The sequence below is a fragment of the Mus musculus genome, chromosome 9, assembly GCF_000001635.26.
Source record: "Mus musculus strain C57BL/6J chromosome 9, GRCm38.p6 C57BL/6J".
Taxonomy (NCBI): Eukaryota; Metazoa; Chordata; class Mammalia; order Rodentia; family Muridae; genus Mus; species Mus musculus.
In genome coordinates this window covers 46388607-46409557 of record NC_000075.6, presented here as the reverse complement: position 1 = coordinate 46409557, position 20951 = coordinate 46388607, and the positions used below count along the sequence as shown (strand labels likewise).

Sequence of the window (20951 nt, the reverse complement as noted above, 5' to 3'; positions counted from 1 at the left end):
ACCCGTCTTTGGTGACTTGGAGACTCCTACTTGGCCTTTCATCTTCTTGGCATTTTTAAGTTGCCTACATGATCCTTTCCATGCCAAGGGCAGGCAGATCACAGGCCCAGTCCTTCTGTAGGTCACTTCCTCCCATGCCTCACCCACCAACATCCCTAAGGTCCCTTCTCTCAGGGTTCAGTCACCAGACATATGAAAGGAAGGAAGCCTCCTGCTCCCAACTCTTGCATTGGTCCCCAGAAGTGACCTAGCCTGGCTGACTTTACACAGCACCAGCTGGCAGGTTACCTAACTCAGAAACCATAGATCTACCTCAAGATTCTACCCACACCTGCAAAAGACAATCTCACTTGAAGCAAAGAGTCGTTTGAATGTTATACCGAAGAGGATAGAAAACAAAGCCAAAGGTCCACTTCCACCTGCGAAAAGGTGGGTGAGCTGTCAGGTAGTAACAGCTCCCGCTCCAACCGAAGCCTGATGGCACCATGAGGCAAGAAGAAGAAACAAAGTCAAAGATGTAAACGAGAGGCCACAGGAGGGAGCTCTGCTGACCTTGTCACTAGCTTAGGCTACAGAAAATAGCTCAAGTCCCAGACAGGCAACAGTCAGCGGAGTTCCATTCAAGTGCAATGGGAGCGCAGGCAGGGGAGAAACGGCTGACAGTGGGGACAGCAGACCTGTCAGAACGTCTGTATCGCCGCAACTCAACACATACACACCCCAGAAAGACCAGGAGAAAAACTAAGGCAGCCTCCCTGGAGCTTGGAGGAAGAGGATGGGGGTGGCCCATGATTCATGGCCAGAATCCATCACACAGTGATGTTCCACACAGTTCCACACCGTGAGATGAAATTAATCACCCTCCCACCCTCTATGCCCTCCATTCACCTTGAGAGGTTGTCTTGCTTACTTCTCTATTGTTGTGCATGACCAAGGCAATTTACAGAAGGAAGAATTGATCGGGGGCTTACAGTTTCAGAGGGTGAGTCATGATTTTCATGGCATAGAGCAAGGTAGCAGGCAGGCAGGCATGGTGCTGGAGCAGGAGCTAAGAGGTCACACCTGATCTATAAGATGGAAGGAAAAGGATTAGAGAGACAGACAGACAGGCAGGCAGACAGACACACTGGCATGGTCTTTTGAAACCTCAAAGCCACCTCTTCCACCAAGGCCACACCTCCTAATCCTTCCCAAACAGTTCCACCAACTGGGGACCAAATACTCAAACGGATGAGTTTATGGGGGCATTCTCATTCAAACCACCACAGGGACGAGTCCTGGCTGGTCCCTCACAGTCCCTGTAACAGTAAAGATGGCTGTCCCCTCCAGGCAGGGACTATTCACAGGGAAACATAAGGAAATAGCTGAGGAGTGCAACCCTTATCAGAAAAAAATAATAACAATAAAGGAATTACAACTGATAGAAGTTAAGCTGCAGGACTAGGCAGGACAGGCATCTAAAATACGTCTGTGGGCCAGCAAGCAAGCTCAGAGAACAAACGGTGTTTGCTGCCAAGCCTAATGACCTGAGTCTGATCCCTGGAACTCATGTGGTGGACAGAGAGAACCGACTCCTGAAAGTTGTCCTCTGACCTTGACGCGTGCGTGCTATGACACGTGCACGTACACATGCAATAAGTAAATGTAAAAAGAGTTTTATGCTAAAGATTCTCAAAGAAATGAGGGGAGATGCTGGGGTGTGAAGTGGAAAGGTACAGTTATAACAAAAAAAAAGCAGCTGGAAATCCCAGGACCGAGAAGATTACAGGTGAAATAGTCAGAAGATGTGTGAACCAGCAGAGCAGACACAGCTAAAGAACAAACTGGGGAAGCCAGCACGCTGATGCGCAACCATCTACGAAGTTATCAACTGCCAGCCGGTGAGTGAGATGGTTCTGCGCAGGGTGAAGGACCTGCCACCGAGCCTGACGACCTAAGGTCTGTCCCCAGACCCATGGTGGAAGGAAAGAAAGAAGTACTCCTGGTTATTCTCTGGTGTCCACATGTGGGCCATGGAGCCATGTTACACACACACACACACACACACACACACACACACACACACACGTCCACACTCATAACACAGTAAAGTGTTATTTTACTGTTTAAGAGAGAAAGCATCCCCTTAACCTTTAACTCTACCCTAAAGGAGCCTGTATTTAAATATCAGGCCTAATTACAGCATAGGATCAGATCAGTGAGACTGCAGAATATTCTCTTTAAGCATATTGTGATTTTTTTACTTACATACTTTATTTACTTATTTATTTATTTGTGTGTGTGTGTGTGTGTGTGTGTGTGTGTGTGTGTGTGTGTGTGTGTGTGTGTAAGAGAGAGAGGAGTAGCAGGAGGAGGCTGGGAATGGAACCCAGACCTTGTACATCTTCTGTAAGTACTTTATCAGAGAGCTATATACCCCCAGCTTAGAATATTCTCTTTGAAATAAGGAATGTGCTGGAAAATATTGCAGTAAACAAGAAAACAATGAGAGTCAAAAAAAAAGTGTGTCCACAGCCAACCACAACTGGATTTTTTAAAGCAACTATAGCTTGACGGGACGAGGTGGGATCATCATGAAGATGAGAAAGGGGTCCATACCTTTTTCAGGGCAAGAGAGATTTGAGGACATAGTAAGAAATGTGCATTTAATGAGAGGTCTTAATAAGGTAATCCCCAGGAGTTGCTTTTCACTAGCCAGCATGTGTGATGTTTCACTATCGTAACGAGCTGCCCCGCCTCCGTGGCTCAAAGCAGCAATGGTTTATTTCCCACTCAGACGCTGGCTTACAGCCAGCTAGGGCAGGTGGGTTTCTCTCATAACTTTTTGTTCCACCACTGGGCTGTAGACACAGGCCTACTTCAACCCCATGGCAGAAGGGCATGGGCAATAGGACCAGAGGATGGGCACTAAGGTCACCCTGACATCAGATCTTTTTGACTCATATCCTTCGGGGTCATGCATGGTATCAGTGGAGCCCAATGAAACCCTCACAGGCTTGTGCGGCAAACCTCACAGAACCAGGGTGGGGTGCGTGACCCTCGTGTGTGAAGGAGGAACATCTCCAGGACCAAGAAAATAAAACTTACCTTAATTAATGAACATCATAAAGGGAGGGAATACAAAAAGTTATAATATATAAAAATAAGATAATAAAGAAGTATTAAAATGAATCAAATTTATGATAAAGAACGGGAAAACAGCTGCAACGTTCACACTTATAATCCTGGTACTCAGGATACTGGAGCAGGAAGATCCTGAGTCTGAGGCTATCCTGGGCTACATAATGAGACCTATATCAAGAGAGAAACAGAAACAGAGAGGTAATATACATCCTACATTTGCTTTAAAAAGAAATGCCAAGGAATGTTTTCTAGAAATAACATATATAAATTTAAAAATCTAGGGTTTGAGGTTGGCAGGATGTTTCAGAACTGACTCCCTGCCTCTCCCAATGCTTAATGCTTAAATGTAACCATAAATAAACCCTAAACATGATGCCAGAGGTCACCTGAAGAAAGCTCTGAACTATGATAAGAAAACGGTCCTGTGACCCAGGACTAGAGGAGCAGGCCAGCCAGCTTCTTACAGCCCAGCCCAACAGAGCAACAGATGAAAGCAACCCCCAGCCTAGCAGCAGAAGAGGACGTGGCTCACTCCTCTCCCAGACCAAAGGGAATCTAGGAAACACAGCACCACAGTGGGGATGATGGCTGGGCAGCCATACCAACTTCAATAGCACGTCACTTGGTAAACAGCCCTTGTACTGGCTGGTTTTGTGTGTCAACTTGACACAAGCTAGAGTCATCAGAGAGAAAGGAGCCTCAGTTGAGGAAATGCCTCCGTAAGATCTAGCTGTAAGGCATTTTCTCAATTAGCGATCAGTGAGGGGTGAGACCAGCCCATTGTGGGTGGTAGCAACCCTGGGCTGGTGGACCTGGGTTCTGTAAGAAAGCAGGCTGAGCAAGACAATATGAAACATCTCTCCATAGCTTCTGCATCATCTGCTACCTGTAGGTTCCTGCTCTGTTTGAGTTCCTGTCCTGACTTCTTTTGGTGGTGAGCAGCAATGTCGAAGCATAAGCCAAATAAACCCTTTTCTCCTCAACTTTGTTTTTGGATACGGTGTGTCATGACAACACTAGAAACCCTAAGACAGCCACCTTCCCTCACCTGCTCGAAACTCCCTTCCTTCCACCAAGAGACGCCTACCATTTCAGCCTCTACCCCTTGGGCAACATTAGCAGAACCCCACTAGCATCAGATAAACCATGTGGATCTACCAACATCAGAAAGGCCCTGAAATCAACTGTCATTGAAGATCCAGTCCAGACTCCTGTGCACTGAACACGGGATGACTGCCTTGGCGGCACAGAGCTCAGCTAAGACCAGAGTCTTCTAGCACGATCCATAAAATGTCCAAGATACAATTTTAAAGCCACCTATAATACCCCAAATCAAGAAAAATCAGAATGCAAATGAAGAGAGGCAATCAGCAGCCCCCACTGAGATGAATCAGACGTCGGAATTATCTGCAGATCATTTTTTAAAAAGCTATCCTAAAAACGCTTCAATGATGGATTACGAGTTCTCCCGAAACAAATGGAGAAAATCGTCTTAATAAAAGCTGAAGTCGTGTATGTGTGAGCATACACCCATACATACAACTTTTCAAATAGACTCTATGGTGGACATCAGAGAACTTGAAAACACAGTAACAGAACTGTTTAATAGTTGGCTGCATTTGGTGGTACAGTGGAGATACCACGGGACACATCAGCGGGTGTGAGGGCAGATAGACAGAATTTTTCCCCATCCAGTCTGAACAACAGCAGGCAATGGGTTTACAAAATCATGAACAGAGGCCAGCATTCCTGTGGTTAGAACAGAGGGACATGGGGAGGGAGGATGAGGCTGCAAGAGTGTCCAGAGAAATGGTGGCTGAAGTCATCCTGCATGGTTAAAGACACAAGCCTGCATGTGTGCTTGTAGCTGGGCTCTACTCTTTAGGGACAAATATTAAATGAAGAGCAAGTAACTCCATGTGTTACTTACCATATGACATTATTTATATAACTTAAGGTTTTATATATATATATCATTTATATAACTTAAGGTTATATAACGATATATATATATATATATACACATATATGTATGTTTATCTTCAGGGGTCTGAAGAGAAGATTCAGAGACAAAGAAGGCTTAAAACTCCTGCAGAAGACCTGGGTCTGGTTCCCAGCACCCACATGGTGGCTCACAGCTGCCTGTAACTCCAGCTCCAGGACACCTAATGTCCTATTCCGACCTCTACACAACCTCATGAATGTAGAACTCGTGAACTCATGCAGTCTCACACACACACACACACACACACACACACACACACACACAAATCAATATCTTTAAACAAGTGATCATCAGTATTTGCCAGCCATTAGGGCTGGTGGAAGACAGAAGACAAAAGCAGGTTTGGTTGCAGGAGAGTAAGGGGGTCCCTGTGCTCACAGAACTGTTCAATATCTCTACCGTGGTGATAGGCACACAAACCCAACATGCACACATGCACACATACACACACACACACACACACACACACACAATCATTGGTATAAGGAAGAAATAAAAACAATCTGAGTAGATAATAGGTTTGGTGTGTTATATCAACATCAATATCTCAATTATGATATTACACTGGAGCTTTGCCAAATGTTCCCATTAGGGGAAACTCATTAGAGTGTACACAGGATCTCTCCATATTGTTTATTACAGTGCACAGAAATCTATAACAACGTCAATAAAATTTTCAATGAAAATATAATCTATAGAAAAGTTGAAAAATAAGGGGACAGTGTGGTACAGATGGAAAAATTGTCAATGCTATTCACTCTTCCATTTTTCCATAGAAAATGATTTTCAGTTAGATACACGGCTTCTGGGAATAAAGAATACATCTCCTTCCAGGCATAGCCTATGCCCAAGTCATGATCGATGGGATGTAAGTGGTACTCAACTTCCAGAGCATGCTCTTAAAGAAACAAGGACTACCCTCTGTCCTTTCTTATCCCTTTCTTCTAAACAATGACCATGAGAAGCATATATAACCAAAGGGCTACGGGAGGCCCCTGGTACCCTAAGGATACTGTGCGGCTTCCATGACCTCTTGTCTGCCTTTCCCTTATTACAAAGAAACAAATGTCTGCCATACTGAAGGCACACCAACCCCAGGGCTTCTGTAGGATACATAAAGAAATAACGTCATTGGTTTTGGGATGCTAGTATTTAGGTTCTCTGACTGAATACAATCTGAACTTAAAAGGTCAAAGGTGAAAGATGAGACCTGCAAAATTACACCACAGTTTCATTTTTTCAAACCAAGTAGAATTCTAGGCCAGAGAGCAAACTTCCAAGAACAGAGGAGTTCAGAGCTGTAAAGACAGTTTTGTCAGTCACATTTACGTCATTGACCAAATACCTGGCAAAACCAACTCAGGGAATGATAGATGTCTTTAGGCTCATGGTTTGGGAAGATTGCAATCCACCATAACGAGGAAAGCATTCATTCCTGGTGGTGGCAGAAGCATGCGGGAAAGGGTGTTCTCATCACATCAGAACAAGAAGTGAAGAATGGCCAAGACCTTCAGAGGCCCATCCCCTGTAACTACTTCTGCCAGCCAGGTCACACCTCTCCAAGCTTCCACAACCTCCATGACAGTGCTACAGGCTTGGATCCATTTGGTTGCTTGCTTGGTTTGGTTTGGTTTTTAAGGTGGATTTTCTCTGTGTAGCCCTGGCTGTAGGGGAACTCACTCTGTAGACCAGGCTGGCCTCAAAACTCAGAGATCCGCCTGCTTCTGCCTCCCAAGTGCTGGGATTAAAGGTGTGTGCCACCACCACCACCACCACCACCAGCAGCAGCAGCAGCCATTTGGATGCACGTTCTTAAAACACAAGACAGTGTGAAACAGCTCCTATCCAAACTCTAACAATGTAACAGTAATACATAGTACCATGAATGTATGTGTGCTTAATAATGTAGCCTCTAAGACTACAAAGGCTGAGCATGGTAGCACACGCCCAGTACTGAGGAAGCAGAGGCAGCTGATCTCTGATCTATACATAGCAAGTTCTAGTCCAGCCAGGACTACATAGTGAGGCCTTGTCTCAAACAAACAAACAAAAAGACAATAAAGCAATAGCTTTTGGTACTATAGAGAAAAGAGACAGGAAAAATGTAATTTGAGAATTTAACTCACCCCTGTCAGAAACAGATCAAGAAAACAAAACTGAGCAAGGACAGATTTGAGTAACACAGATGATAACTTTTTACCAAAATACAGTATATTGCCCCAGCCATGGGCAGCCTGGATTACTTTGTAGATCGCCTGGATCATTCCAACAAACTCCCTCTGAAGTGGCTTATAAAGGATGATAATTTTACCATCCCTAAAAACTGTAATAAAAATAGCACTCTATAACAAAAAGACAGGGTCTTATTAATACTAAAGTCATAGAAACCTAGGGCCCAAGCTACTTAATAACACTTGTGTCACAGAAGCAAGTATTGGGAAAATTACAAAATACTGAGAACTGAATGACACTAAAAACACCACATGCCAACGCCTTGGAGACTCAGCTAATATGGAACTTTAAGGGAATGAATGACGTTAGCTGTCATTTGTGTCCTCCCCCCCACCCCAAAAAAAATGAGAAAAATTGACTAATATTTTACTGAATAATTTATAGAATAATCCCAAAGAAAGGAATAATAAAACAACGTGGAAATCAATAAAATCAAGACTAAAAGTCTGGGAAGACAGCTCCACCAGTGAAGTGCTTGCAATGCAAGCATAAGGACCCGTGTCCTGTACTCAGAATCTACTTTAAAAAATAGCCAGGAATGTGGGAAACACCTGTGGTTGCCTTCTGCACATGTGTGGTGTGCACATACATGCATGTGAACACTCTCGCATGCATGTGTGCGTGCACGCGCACGCGCGCGCGCGCACACACACACACACACTCACACACACGTTCGTGAATAAAAATGCACTAAAGCTTAAACATCACTTTTTGCCACTACCAACAAAGTCGTTGATGCAGTCACTGTGGTTAGTGGCCACTAAAATCATTGCTGTGCAACCAAACACTGTCACCACAGCCCTCTTGAAGGGAAACCCACTGAGGAGGCAGTCATGGTGAAAAGTGTCCATCTGAGCCTCTCTACCTCTCAGCCTGTGTAGACTCAGACGCTGCGTTTGAGTGAGCCTCCTGATCCTCTCACAGATTCACAAGAGACTGAAAAACACTTCACTCATCTCTGAATTCAGTTAAAGATTCTTGAGATTCTTGCAGATAACTTTTGGAAATTTAAAAGATAGGCTCCAAAATTAATACATGGAAAAATGAAGTTTTAGTATCTACATAAACATAAGTTAAGTTTTTAAAAAGAGGAGCAGCGTGCGATGGTTTGCTATCTCAGATGCTGGGATGTACTTTAGGGCTCTAAAATTCCTGTACTAACTCCGGAAAGGACACCCTGGGCTGGAGAGATGGCTCAGTGGTTAAGAGCACATCTGCTCTTGCAAAGGACCTGGGTTTAATTCCCAGAGCTGACATAGTGGCTCACACCCATCTGCGACTCCAATTCCAGGGTATCCAATGACCTCTTCTGGGCTCTGCAGGCATCAGTCACCATTTGGTGCAGAGACACACATTGCAGGCAAAATATTGTACACATAAAATAATGAAATGATAATATTTAAAAGCACAGACATATCAGGACTGGAGAGATGGGTCTGCGGTTAAGAACACTCACTGACTGCTCTTCCAGAGGTCCTGAGTTCAATTCTCAGCAACCACATGGTGGCTCACAACCATCTGCAATGGGATCCAATGCCCTCTTCTAGTGTGTCTGAAGATAGCAACAGTGTACTCACATACATAAAATAAATTAATTTTTTCCAAAAAGTATAGACATAACAATCTAATGGAACAGTGCTGAGAACACACTCACACACACACACGGGGGGGGGGGGGGGGGAGGTGGCTAGAGAGATGGCTCAGTGGTTAAGAGCAGTGACTGCTCTTCCAAACCATCTATAATGGGATCCAATGTCTTCTTCTGGTGTGTGTCCTCACATACATGAAATAAATCAGAAAGAAAGAAAGAAAGAAAGAAAGAAAGAAAGAAAGAAAGAAAGAAAGAAAGAAAGAAAGAAAGAAAGAAAGAAAGAAAGAGGAGAGAGAGAGAGAGAGAGGAAGGAAGGAAGGAAGGAAGGAAGGAAGGAAGGAAGGAAGGAAGGAAAAAAGAAAGGAAAGGAAAGGAAAGGAAAGGAAAGGAAAGGAAAGAAAAGAAAAGAAAAGAAAAGAAAAGAAAAGAAAAGAAAAGGAAAGAAAAGAAAAATTGAAGCCTGGGCCTAGCAGGAGGGAGTTGCCCATGGGGGGGGGGGGCATGCTTGTCCTTGGGGCCTACATCTGCTTGCCTCTTCCAGTATTTCCCTTTCTGGACTTTTTAGTCACTATGGTAAGAAGAAGTACTCTGCTGTCCCCCATGATGGACGGACACCCCGAAACACTGGTCTAAAATAAACCCTTTCTCCTTTTAAGTCATTTCTATCACATATTTTGGTCACAGCAACCAAAAAAAGAAAGAGATAGGGAGAGAGAGCAGGAATATGTTATCAACTGAGAAGGCCCCAGGTATCACAGTCCAAGTCATGCATTAGGCAAGGCTGAGACTCTACATAGAAAACACCCCAGGGTGAGATGCCTCTGCATCAGTGACCAGAGAAACTTTGTTTCCAATGTGAGATGGTGGGGCAGATGCTGGACAGACAACCCAGAGCCAAAAGGAAGGCGTTGAATGGAACTAAAGTGTTATCATTCCTAGGCAAGGCAGGAATCCCAGCCTTGAACAAAAAAAAAAAGTCATTAAGATTCTTAGGCCAAGTCTCACCGTGCACACAGTGCCTGAGAGCGCTGTCTCTCTCATTTTGATCCCCTTAGCCAGATCCCAAGCTTCTCCCCCATCTCCCCTCAGGTACTCACTGCTCTGGGATGCTGCCTCCTCCTGCTTCATTGTGATCTTCCCCTGCACAAGGATCAGAGTGTCCCATCAGGCTGCTAAACTCAAGATGGCCCTGGGCAGGTCACAGACTCTCCCTTTGCCTCAGTTCCTTTATGCCAAAGTGAGAAACCTGGACCCAGAACTGGTGAAAAGACTTCTGAGTGCCAGCCAACTATTCTTTTGACCATTGTATTGAGAAAGATCCCAACAGTTCCAAAGCCTGGAAAGTTCTAGATCAAAGTCCTGCAAATTCAACGTCTAATGAAGGTTTGTTTCCTAGATCATGGCAGAAGAGGGGAGGGACATCTCCAGAGTTCCTGTCACTGGTCCCACTCATGAGGGCTCCAACCTCATTGACTCCACCACGTCCCAAATGTCTCACTTCCTAAAATACTACCCTGGAGGCTGTATATCAACGCGCACACCTAGAAAAGACAAAAACAATCTGTCTCTAGCAGTGAGACAGAGGAGAACAAGAATATAGATACCAGATATTTCCCATAAGCAATGCTACATGCAAAGTCCTTGGGCCAACACTCCAGAGCCTCCAGAATCTAGTCTATATTTCTAAGGACTCCATTCTATGATGCTCAGTCTTGGTTTCTCACACAGTCTCCCTTCTTCGTTGAGGTCTCTCCCTCCTCCAGCAAGGATTAACTGATTATAGATCTTCAGTGACTGGAGCGGCCTTGTGAGCCTATCTCCCTCATGACAGGATGCTGACAGGCCTGTTCTTGTGTGAGCCTTGTGCAGACAATCACAGTTCAGCAATCCTGAATGCAAGGAACTTGTCATGTCCGAGGATAGCCCATCCTTCCCAGTTCTTATGCCTCCACTCCCATTGCCACCACAGTCTTCTGCAGTGTTCCCCAAACCTGGAAAGAGATGGCATAGTCACCCCATTTAGAGCTGAGCAGTCAACACCCACTTATTCTCAACCCTTTGACCCACTGTGAGTCTCTGCATAAATGCCACCTACTATGTAAAGAACCTTCTCTGGCCCAAGCAGACAGCAGCTCTGCTCCGTGTGGGAAAGACATAAATATTTTGAAGGTTTTTTGTGTGTGTGTGGGGGGGGGGGGGTTATTGTTGTTGCTTTTAGAGAGAGGGTCTCGCAGAGCCAGGGATGACCTTGAGCCCTGATGCCCCTTGGCTCCCCCTGCTAAGCACTGGGACCATGGTTAGGGCCACTACTCTTACCTTACGAGTCTCACCCTGAATGAGCATTGTTCTCTTATCCGCCCCTGTGTCTTGATGCACACCTCCCCTTGCTGACTGAATAGGATAAATCCTGAGAAAACCTGGAGCATGGTAGGCCCTTGCTAAACTCACTCCATTTGCAAGTGTACACTTACCACCTCACCTGGCCTGCCAGCTCCTGGGTGAAGTGGTGCCCCACCCTTCCCCAGCCACAAATGCCCAGTATACAGACACCTCAATAACGGTAAAACCTACAACAACAAGAAACAACTTGCAGAGCAGGAGAAAGGCAAAGGATCTCGCAGGTGCTTCAATTTCCAGGCTGGCAGGAGCCTGCTGCATCCTCTCATCTGGTTGTAAAGCGCCCCATGTTCATTATTTTAACAGTGATTCGTGATCAAACGATTTAGTGTTAATGTGGAGCTAATGTATAAATCCATACGGGTCCCACCGTCCTTTAGCATTAATTACACGAGGTCATTATAAGGCTGGGAGTCCACTGGGTTTACTGCGTTCAGCAACTAATGACAAGGCCCACTCAGCCACTTTGCTCTCTGTCTCTGCCCTGCCTCTCATATCTCTGCAGGGCTGGCTGCCGTGGAGCAAGCTCACAGCTATCAGAAGATGGAGATCCGGATACCAGGAGCTGGGGTACAGAGATGATTATCGGGAGGGCTATTCAAAGAAGCCCAGCCTCACCCTCCAGGAGCTAAGATTTCATAAAGATTTAAGAGCTGTAAGTGACCAAGTACCAGCTTGGGAGGTCAAAGAACAGAATTCTAGAGGCTGTGCAAACCATGGGTAAGATACGGCTCCTCTCTGTTCTCTTCAGTTAATTAAGGAGCCTGGACAAGCCAACCTTAGCTTCTCCACCTAGGAGTTACCTCTTCTGTACCATTCAGACCTTAGTTCACACACCAGCTCCCTCATCCCAGACTGACCACCCTTTGTGAGCCATGCCCCATCACTCTGTGAGCCACACCCCGTCATTCTGTGAGCCACGCCCTGTCACTCTGTGAGCTACACCCCACTACTCTGTGAGCCATGCCCTATCACTCTGGAGCATCTCTTCTGTTTGGTTTTCTTTATGAATTTACCTGCATATCTACATATATATGTATATATGTTTTCTAGTGTATTGCTTCCATTCTCTCTTCTCTGTGAGCCCCACCACCACTGGCCCAGACTGGTGGCCTCATCCATCTCAGCTCTCACTTCAACACCAGCTCCCACACAGCACTGGGCAATGGTAGGAGCTCATTTCTCCATCAACTGAACCACTAGGTATAGCTAAAACCCTTCCAAATGATAGTGGTGCCCAGAAATCAAGGGCCACTTGTGAAATAGGTAGAATGGGACTCGAACCCCAGAGGACTGTGGAAAATGAGGGACTGAGTGCTAAGGAGTGGAGGGAGGCAAGCAGCCGGGAGAAAAGGTAGGTGCAACCTGGAGAAGCCACCACGGTGAAGAGCTCAGAGCCTTGGCAGCTGCTGCATCATCAGGCTTCCGGCCAAGACCATTCGGGGAAGCTATGTTAATAATCACACTGCAAGAGTTCCTTGCAGCAGGAACAAGCCCCATCCAAGGCACTGCCATGCACAACACTCCACTCCATTCTCCTGCCATCCCCTTAGCACAGGGAGGGGGAAGTCCTTTGCCGTTTAGACGCAAAGAGCTGATAGCACTAATTGTTCATTTGTATGGTGTTTTCTGGTTCCCAAGAAAGTTCTCAAGAAGAGTTGGCTCAGGGAGTCATGTGGCTTGTCCCTGTCATTTCCCCTGCAGGTGGCCTAACTACCTCAAACTCAAAACTTTCCACAGCCCAATGGCCTGTTTTTTTTCAGATAAAGAAACTAAGACAGAGAGCAAATATGGCTGGTGATGACATAATTGGCCATATATACACACATATTTATATATGTATACACTCACGCCTATTCTTACACATGTATGCAAGATACATACACATATACACAGAACAGCCTATGTTATTTATGGACTCAGACTGAGATCTGATGAGATCAGGGAGGGGACAACCCCCTTCCAGACTGAGCATCACCGGAGGGGTTGCCTTGAAAGATTGTGGTCCCAGACTCCTAGCATCTAAATCTAACATCCAAAGCTGGAAACAAGGCTAGCAAAGGATCCAGTCTCGGCACATCTAGTCTGGGGTCTCTGTTCTGGAACTCTCTGCCTTTTTGCCATAATTTCCAACTGAAATATCATGTCACCACACATGGAGCAGACCCTCAATAGACTCCTGGGGCAGGAAAAGGCAGGAACCAGGTGACTTGGGCAGCTTGAGTGTCTCAAGTGGCCTCTGTGACAGGGACAGTGGGGATGATGGGGACCAAAGCAAGCTGAAGACATTAACTCTGCAGCAGGGGCTTTACCGCAGCCAGCAGCTAGCACACGAGCATGCTTGAGTTATCAGTTCTTACCACTGTTTGATGAAAGGCCAGACGTGTGGATCTCGGTTGGAAATTCTAGAACTTTAAATGCTGGCATTTAAATGTAAAGCGCTGCGTGGGCCAAACAGAATGTCTTGCAGTGAGTTTCTTTGTTTTAACAGCTTTATCGAGGTATAATTGATATGCAAAAAAACTGCACATATTTAACGGTACAGTCGGATGAGCTCGGCCATATGCGAACTCCCGTGAGACTACCCCAAAATCAGATCCAACACACACACACAGACGGGGAGAGGGGTAGGATGAGAGAGAGGGGAAGGGGAGGGAGAAGGGGAGAGGAGGAGGCGAAGTGGGAGGGGGAAGGGGAGGACGAGGGAGGGGGAAAGAGAGAGAGAGCACTTTGCTTACACTGTGTCTATGATAAGAACATTGAAATGAGGGCTGCCCTCTTACAAAGTTTGCAGTGGCCACTGTTAGCATTCAGAACTGTTGAACAGTCATCTCTAGAACATATTCAAAACCCGTCTTCTCACTGAGTGGCCTTCACCATTCCCTCCCCCTCAACCCCTGGTAACTTGCTCCAACCCTGATACCACCAAGAGCACTCTCGGCTTCTGTTAGTTTGACTTTTTAAGCATCTCATGGAAAGCAGGAGTGTAGAGGGCGAGGCTCTGGGTTCCATCTCCAAGGTCACATACGCTTGAGTGCACACACTCATGCACACACACACACACACATGGAAATGGATATGGATGCATACACATGTGTGTACACATGCACACAAACACACACTGCTGAAATCATGCAGCCCTTGTCTTGGGACTTAGTTCAGTCTACTGTCTTCCAGGCTCACTGCCACGGTGGCAGATGACAGGGTCCTCTAAGAGTCTACTGTGTATAACACATTTCATCATCTGACAATATGTCTCTACCTGTGATGCAACAATGTTATATTCTTAATGAACCAGATAAATTTAGCTCTGTATGGAGAAGCCGGGGGGTGGGGGGAGTGGGGATTTCCTTAAAAAGTAGCCCTGGGATCACAAACAATGGAACCCAAAAAGTACAGGTCTCCCCCACCCCACCCCCAAATTTCTAGAGTTCCCACCTAAGCCCTGGGAACAGGCTACAGGGCAAAGTGGGCCTTAGAAGGTCTTGGGACACATTGTAGCATAGTTTTAAGTTCCAAATCCCCACATTTCATCCAGTCTTGACCAGGTCTCGAGAGTCAGACTTGCTGTCCCACTGAGACCAGAAAAGCCCCCCAGAAGAAGCTCAGATGCCCCTCCAGGCTCCCTTAGAAGAGTTCCACCTGCTCCCAATGCCCCATCTTCGGGCCACTTAAAAGGCAGCATGGTGGCACAAGCCAGCTGTCACTTAGGCACTTATGGGCAGAACCGCGGAAAAACCAAACCACTGTTATTACACTTAATAACCAGTTTCTACCTCATCAACTCATTGGCGTCTGACAGGCGCTGTTAGGGTGCCAGCGCCTTTGGCCTAACAAGTCAGCCCTGGAGGGGAGGGGCCACCATTGGAGTTGACATCAGCCTCCTTCCTCTCCTGCCCAGTGCGGAGGACACCCACCCCAGGGCAGCTGAGGCTGGCCTGCCCTTTGCCCCACATGCTCAGAAGCCAAACAACATCACCAAAGCACCCAAATCACCCAGACAGTGCCGCTGGGGTGGGAGCCACAGGGAAGGGCTCAAGCAGCTAAACAAAAGCAAGCAGGGGGCCTGACAGGTGCCTGCTGTCCAGGGTTGGACACCTGTTTGGATCCCAGCCTGTGACAGTGTGGCCCGTAAGTGATGTGTTTCATCTCCGCAGCCCCACTTTGTTCATTAATAAGAGTGGATGCCTCACTGGAGTGTGTGCCTACACCAGCCCCGCCTCACCCACCCCCACCCTCAGAAAAAGGCTGTGGCGGGGGCTAGGGCTGGGGCTGAGACGATAGAGCGCATGCCTAGAATGCATGAGACCCTAGGTATAATCCCAGCACCTCTGGGTATGATTCCAGCACACCTATAATCTTAGCAGTTGCAAGGCAGGGGCAGGGCGGGGCGGGGCGGTGGGCGTGGATAGAGACAGGAAGAAAGGGTTCAAGGTCATCTTTGGTTACAAGTGCGTTCAAAACTAGTCTGGTCTACATGACTCTGTCTAAAACAAACGGCAAACATGCAGATGATGAGAGCCAGGGAATGCTGAGAAGTAAGAACTAAGAAATACTTCTTCTTGGCTTAGTCCAAGGAGGTGGGCTCAGGGCTATCATTAAAAGAGAAACAATCAAACCTGCCATTATCGTCATTGCTCTCTGTTTAGAGATGGGAAAACTCAGAGAGGCTGAGTAATTTACCCAAAGGTAACCCAGCCAGTAAGTGGTAGAGCTAGACCTGGCAGGTAGGCAGAGAGAACGGAGCCACGTGTCATAGCCTTCTCTGTCCCTTCTGCCTCTGTCCTTCCCCCACAGGATTAGCTAGGGTCTCTGGGCCCGCTCCTGCTTTGCTCTGCTCTGATACAGCAAATAACCCTGGAGGTTTAGGGGGCAGTGTGGGAACTCCAGTCTGGGCTGAACTCTTGTCAGTGTGCAGCGATTTTACCTGTCGCTCTGTATGGCGGCCTCAAGAGCCACATGTTCAATGGAACCAGGCCAAAGCCATAGCGCCCACCTCCAGAGCTTTGAATAAAAAAGGGCAAACCCTTCCTGGGCCCAGCACACACACCTGTCCACCTGCCGGCCCTGGTCCTGCCGGTGTCTGCAGTGCGGGCTGGGAGCGGTGTAGTGCCGCCATCTATCGGCCCCTCACGGAATTGCTTCCCAGCTGCCAGGCGGGGCAGCCGGGTCCCAGCGCCGGTCCTAGGGTCCTACCAGGTACCTGCAGCCTGCCTTCTTCCCGGTGCACCTGTCCTATGAGTTCCCCCGGGAGAGGGACACTCAGTGGTCACAGAAGGCATCCCTAAGACACCAGTCGCGCGCAAGGACCCACAGAGGGCCCCTTGGCCTTTGGAGATGGCATGGTCCCAAAGTTCCAGGGTTCTGAGGTTCCCTGGGTGGGCAGTGAGCCAAGCACAGGGCAGAGACAGGAAGGTGAGTCGAGAGGGAATCACAGGCTTTTACCAGCTCAGGCCCGTGCTGCCCCTGAAAAGTGGACGTGGGAGTGATGGGTGTGTGTGTGTGTGTGTGTGTGTGTGTGTGTGTGTGTGTGTGATGTGTGTGGTATGTGTGTGTATGTGTGGTTTGTATAGTATGTGTTGTTTGTTATATGTGTATTTTGTGTGTGATATTTGTGTGTGTGTGTGTATGGTATGTATTGTGTGTTGTATGTATAAATATGTGTGTACATGTGTATGTGTGAATGTGTGTATGTACATATGTGTGTTTATGAGAATGTGTATGGTGTGTTTAATGTGTGTGTTTGGTGTGTGTTGTGTATGTGTATTACATGTGTATGTGGCATGTGTACATGGTATGCATGTAGTGTGTGAAGTATGTGCATTATGTGTGTATACATGTATATGTGTGTACATGTGTGTACATATGTGGACACTTTGTGTGCATATGTGTGTCTCTGAATGTGTATTTATATGTATATGTGTAGATATGTGTACATGTGTATATGTATGTGTATGTACATGTGTCTGTGTACATGTGTGTACAGGTCAGAGGTCAAATCTGAAGACTTCTTTAATCACTCTCCACTTTGCTTTTCTGAGACATTGTCTCTCACTAACTCTGGAGTTGTTATGCTTAGCTAGACTGGGCAGCCATTGAGTCCCAGCAATCCTCCTGTCTCCACTTCCTTATGACTGTACTCCTGTAGCTGGCTTTTGTGTGGGTGTGGAGATCTGAACTCGCGTCCTCAGGCTTGCACTTTACTGACTGAGCCATCTCTTCCCCTACCTCTTGCTTTTCTTTAAGCTTAATTAAAATTCCCTACATTTCTACAATGCCCATCTGGAAATATAATTTCTGTTTGTAAATCTGTCTGAAGGCAAATTTGCTTTTAAATGGAGACATAATCATCTTAGAATAGAAAGGGACGCGTTCTTGCCCAGATGAGGAGAATTGGCTCAGAGACATCTCCAACGTGGCAGCAGTAGCTGGTGGCCAAAATGAACTAGAACTTCCCATGAAGAAGGGGCCTCTCTTGAAAGAACAGCAGGGTTCTCCCTGACTCTGACTGGAACTGTCACCCACAGCACCTGGTTTTCTGCTTGCAATCTGTCTCCCACATTAAGTGTTGCAGGAAGTTCACAGTCCTATGTGCTAAGGTGGTCTCAGTGTCTGTGGTCGCACGCAGGAAACTTGTCCGTGAACACATGTTGTATAAGTGAATGAATGACTTGGGGAGTGCTCCCTGGAGAGTGTGAGGCCCGCATCCCTTTTTAAAGGGCAGTGCTATAAGCTGGAGACGTGCTCACCCAGCATGCACAGGGTTCAACCCCAAGCATTGCATAACCAGACATGGCGGCACACCCCTGCAATCCCAGCACTTGGGAGGTGGAGGAGAGGGTATCAGAAGTTTGAGGTCATCCTTGACTACATAGTAAGGTCAAGGCCAGCCTGGGCTACACGAAACCCTGAAGAAAGAGAGAGGCGGGGAGGAAAGGAAAAAGAAAGGAAAGGAAAGAGAAATGACCACTATGATGAGAAGGCAGGTAGCATGAGGGGTTGAGGGATGGCCCAGAGCTGATGCAGTGCAGATGTGTGATCGGGTACTTGTAAGGGAACTGAGATCAACAAAACAGCATGGACCACCCTCCTCTCTGTCCAGTTTTCTGAGCTATGCCAACCCCTGGTTCTGGTTCCTTGTCTCCACCTGAGAATGGGACAGAAGCTAGGCAGATCCCGCTCTAGCAACCAGAAGGGACTCACTGGGGTCATCAGGCCTGGATGGGCGAGAAACATATCCTGAAGTCCCCTTGTCCCTGTCTCCAGGAGACCTTGAATGCCATCGTAACAGCTCAGTCTCCCAGGTGTTTAATCTAGAGACACACAGAGAGAAAACTCTAGAAATAGTAAAGCCAAAGCAAGAGGGCAAGGAGGCCCAAATGAGTACAAGGTCTCATTTTTAGAGACCTCTGGAACATCTCTGTTACTCTAGAAACATAAAGATGCATTAAGCCAATGGTTCTCACTTTTCCTAACACTGCAACCCTTTAATACAGTTCCTCGTGTTGAGGTGACCCCCAGCCATAAAAATTATTCTTGTTGCTACTTCATAGCTGTAATTTTGCTTCTGTTATGAACCATAATGTAAATATTTTTGGAGATAGAGGTTCGCTGAAGGGGTTGCGACCTGCAGGTTGAGAACGGCTGCATTAAGCTGTAATGACCACACTGAACAACGGAATCCACCTACTGTGTCTAAGTACAGACATCAATGACTAAAAGAAAAGTGATTTTTTTTTCAGCAGAGGGAATAGCTAAATAATTCCTGAACGAAAAATATTAATAATTTGTCTGGAAAAGTCCCTCAAAAGGTTCCTAGAAGAAGCTTTTTGTTACAGATATTACCAAATGCTATCTGTCAAGGAGTCCAAAAGCCCTGTGCACCTCCCTCCAAGCACAGACAGAATGGAAACACACCCACAGTGTACCTGCCGTATGCCAAGTCCTGTACCGGGGTCCTGGGACGCACTGACTGGTGTGACACCGGCAGGGGCACCTGTAGATCACAGGCAGGGGCAGCTACAGAAAAGTTCTGCCAACAGACAGCTGATCCATGGCAGCTCATCTCTGCCCTCACCTCGGCTTTTGCCGGGCTTCTCGGCTTCTCGGGACATCCTTATATCTGGTGCCTTTGGGAAGTGGGGTACACAAGCTAGCCTGGGGTCCTGCTCTCTCTTCCCTCCAGCACCTCATGTTCACTCATGCCCGACCAGAACTGAGCTTGCTCTGGTCCTTGCTTTGGACTCTGAACTTAGTACTTGTTGCTAGGCTACAAAAAGCCTGCTAGCACCAAACCCTAAAGAGCGAGCTTGCTGAGAAGGGCGGGGCCGGGAAACCTAAGACAGAATCTTTGTCTCTGCTTCCTGAAGGAGAAACATGAATTCTAACTGGAAGATTACAAAGAGAAAAAGATACAAGGCTAGCCCAGAGAAATCGGAGAGGTAAAAGCAAGAGAGGTGTGGAGGGAAAAGAAAGAGGAAGCAGACGCTGGGACAGGGGGCGGGGAGATCCGCGGAGGTGGGGGGGGGGGATGAGAGAGACAAAGAGATGGGGGCTATAGGACAGTTTACAGTCCAAGGCGGGGAGAAAGGAGCCTTAGAGAGAGGGAAGATCACGGAAGCAAGGAGAAGGGGTAAGGCTCTGTCTCTCCAGACAGCCCGCAGTCCTTCCACCCTCCCTCACCCACCCTCAGCAATGGCTGAGGAAAGAGGAAGGGAGGCAAGAAAGGAGGCAGAGGCAGCAGTAACCTTGGAGACAGAGCCAGGCAGATGGGTGAGGGGCGACTGGAAGGAAGAGGGCTACCGCCTGGCAACAAGTCCCTCTACCAGGAGGGGTGGGTGACAGACAGACCCAAGAGAGTGGTTTAGATGAGCTGGGGAGGGGAACGAGACAAAAGATTCCAGGAAAACCTAAAGAAGCCCAGGAGTCAGAATAGAGAGAGAGGTTTTTACTGAGAATCAATTTAAGGAAGAAAGAGCGGGGAGTCTTGACAAAGCAGGAACAGAGGAGGAGCTGCCTCAGGTGGCAGGGCTGAGGTGAGGAGGGGCAGGGGCCAGCACTGGGCAAAGGGACACAGAAGAGATGGTCAGGGTGGGCGGCAGCCAAGCTGAGATCCTTGCCTGAGACCCTCTGGGTGCGTTCCTGAAGCCGCCAGCCCCAGCCCCCTGACACTTTACATTTGTTGGTGCCCCCAGTGGGTGATGACAGGTGGGCCCTGAGGGAGAGGGCTTGTGGGAACAATAACGCGTGTAACTTCTAACATTTGTGGACTGATATGGAAACTGAGCTGAACACACACACAAGAATGGCAAAGTGACAATGGCCAATGAGAGAAACCAGTCTTCCCCTAGGGACCAGGCTTGAGCCGGGCTCTGGAACAGACTGGGGCCAGGGGCCGTTTGGGGGAAGTAGCCCAGCAGCACAGACCAGGATCTGCTGGGCCCAGCGCCTTGACTTTGGGCGGGTCCCTTGTTCCTGCATCTCCCTCCCTTCGTTTCCAAGAACTGTTTAAGAGTACCTGTGCCTTGCCCTGCTCAGTAAGGGGTACTCAGTAAATGGCTCTAATTCTAAGGAATAAGTAGATGAGCTGCAGGTCAGTCAGAG

General features: G+C 47.3%; 1 long non-coding RNA gene across 1 annotated transcript in view; it reads right to left on the bottom strand.

The window, feature by feature from the left end:
* The window catches only part of Gm31432, a 156229-nt gene extending 136133 nt beyond the window's left edge, over positions 1 to 20096 (bottom strand). The window contains exon 1 of the long non-coding RNA XR_379351.4: positions 19277 to 20096. This is a non-coding gene — a long non-coding RNA (predicted gene, 31432). The remainder of the gene's footprint in view (positions 1 to 19276) is intronic.
* Positions 20097 to 20951: the final 855 nt, after the last annotated feature.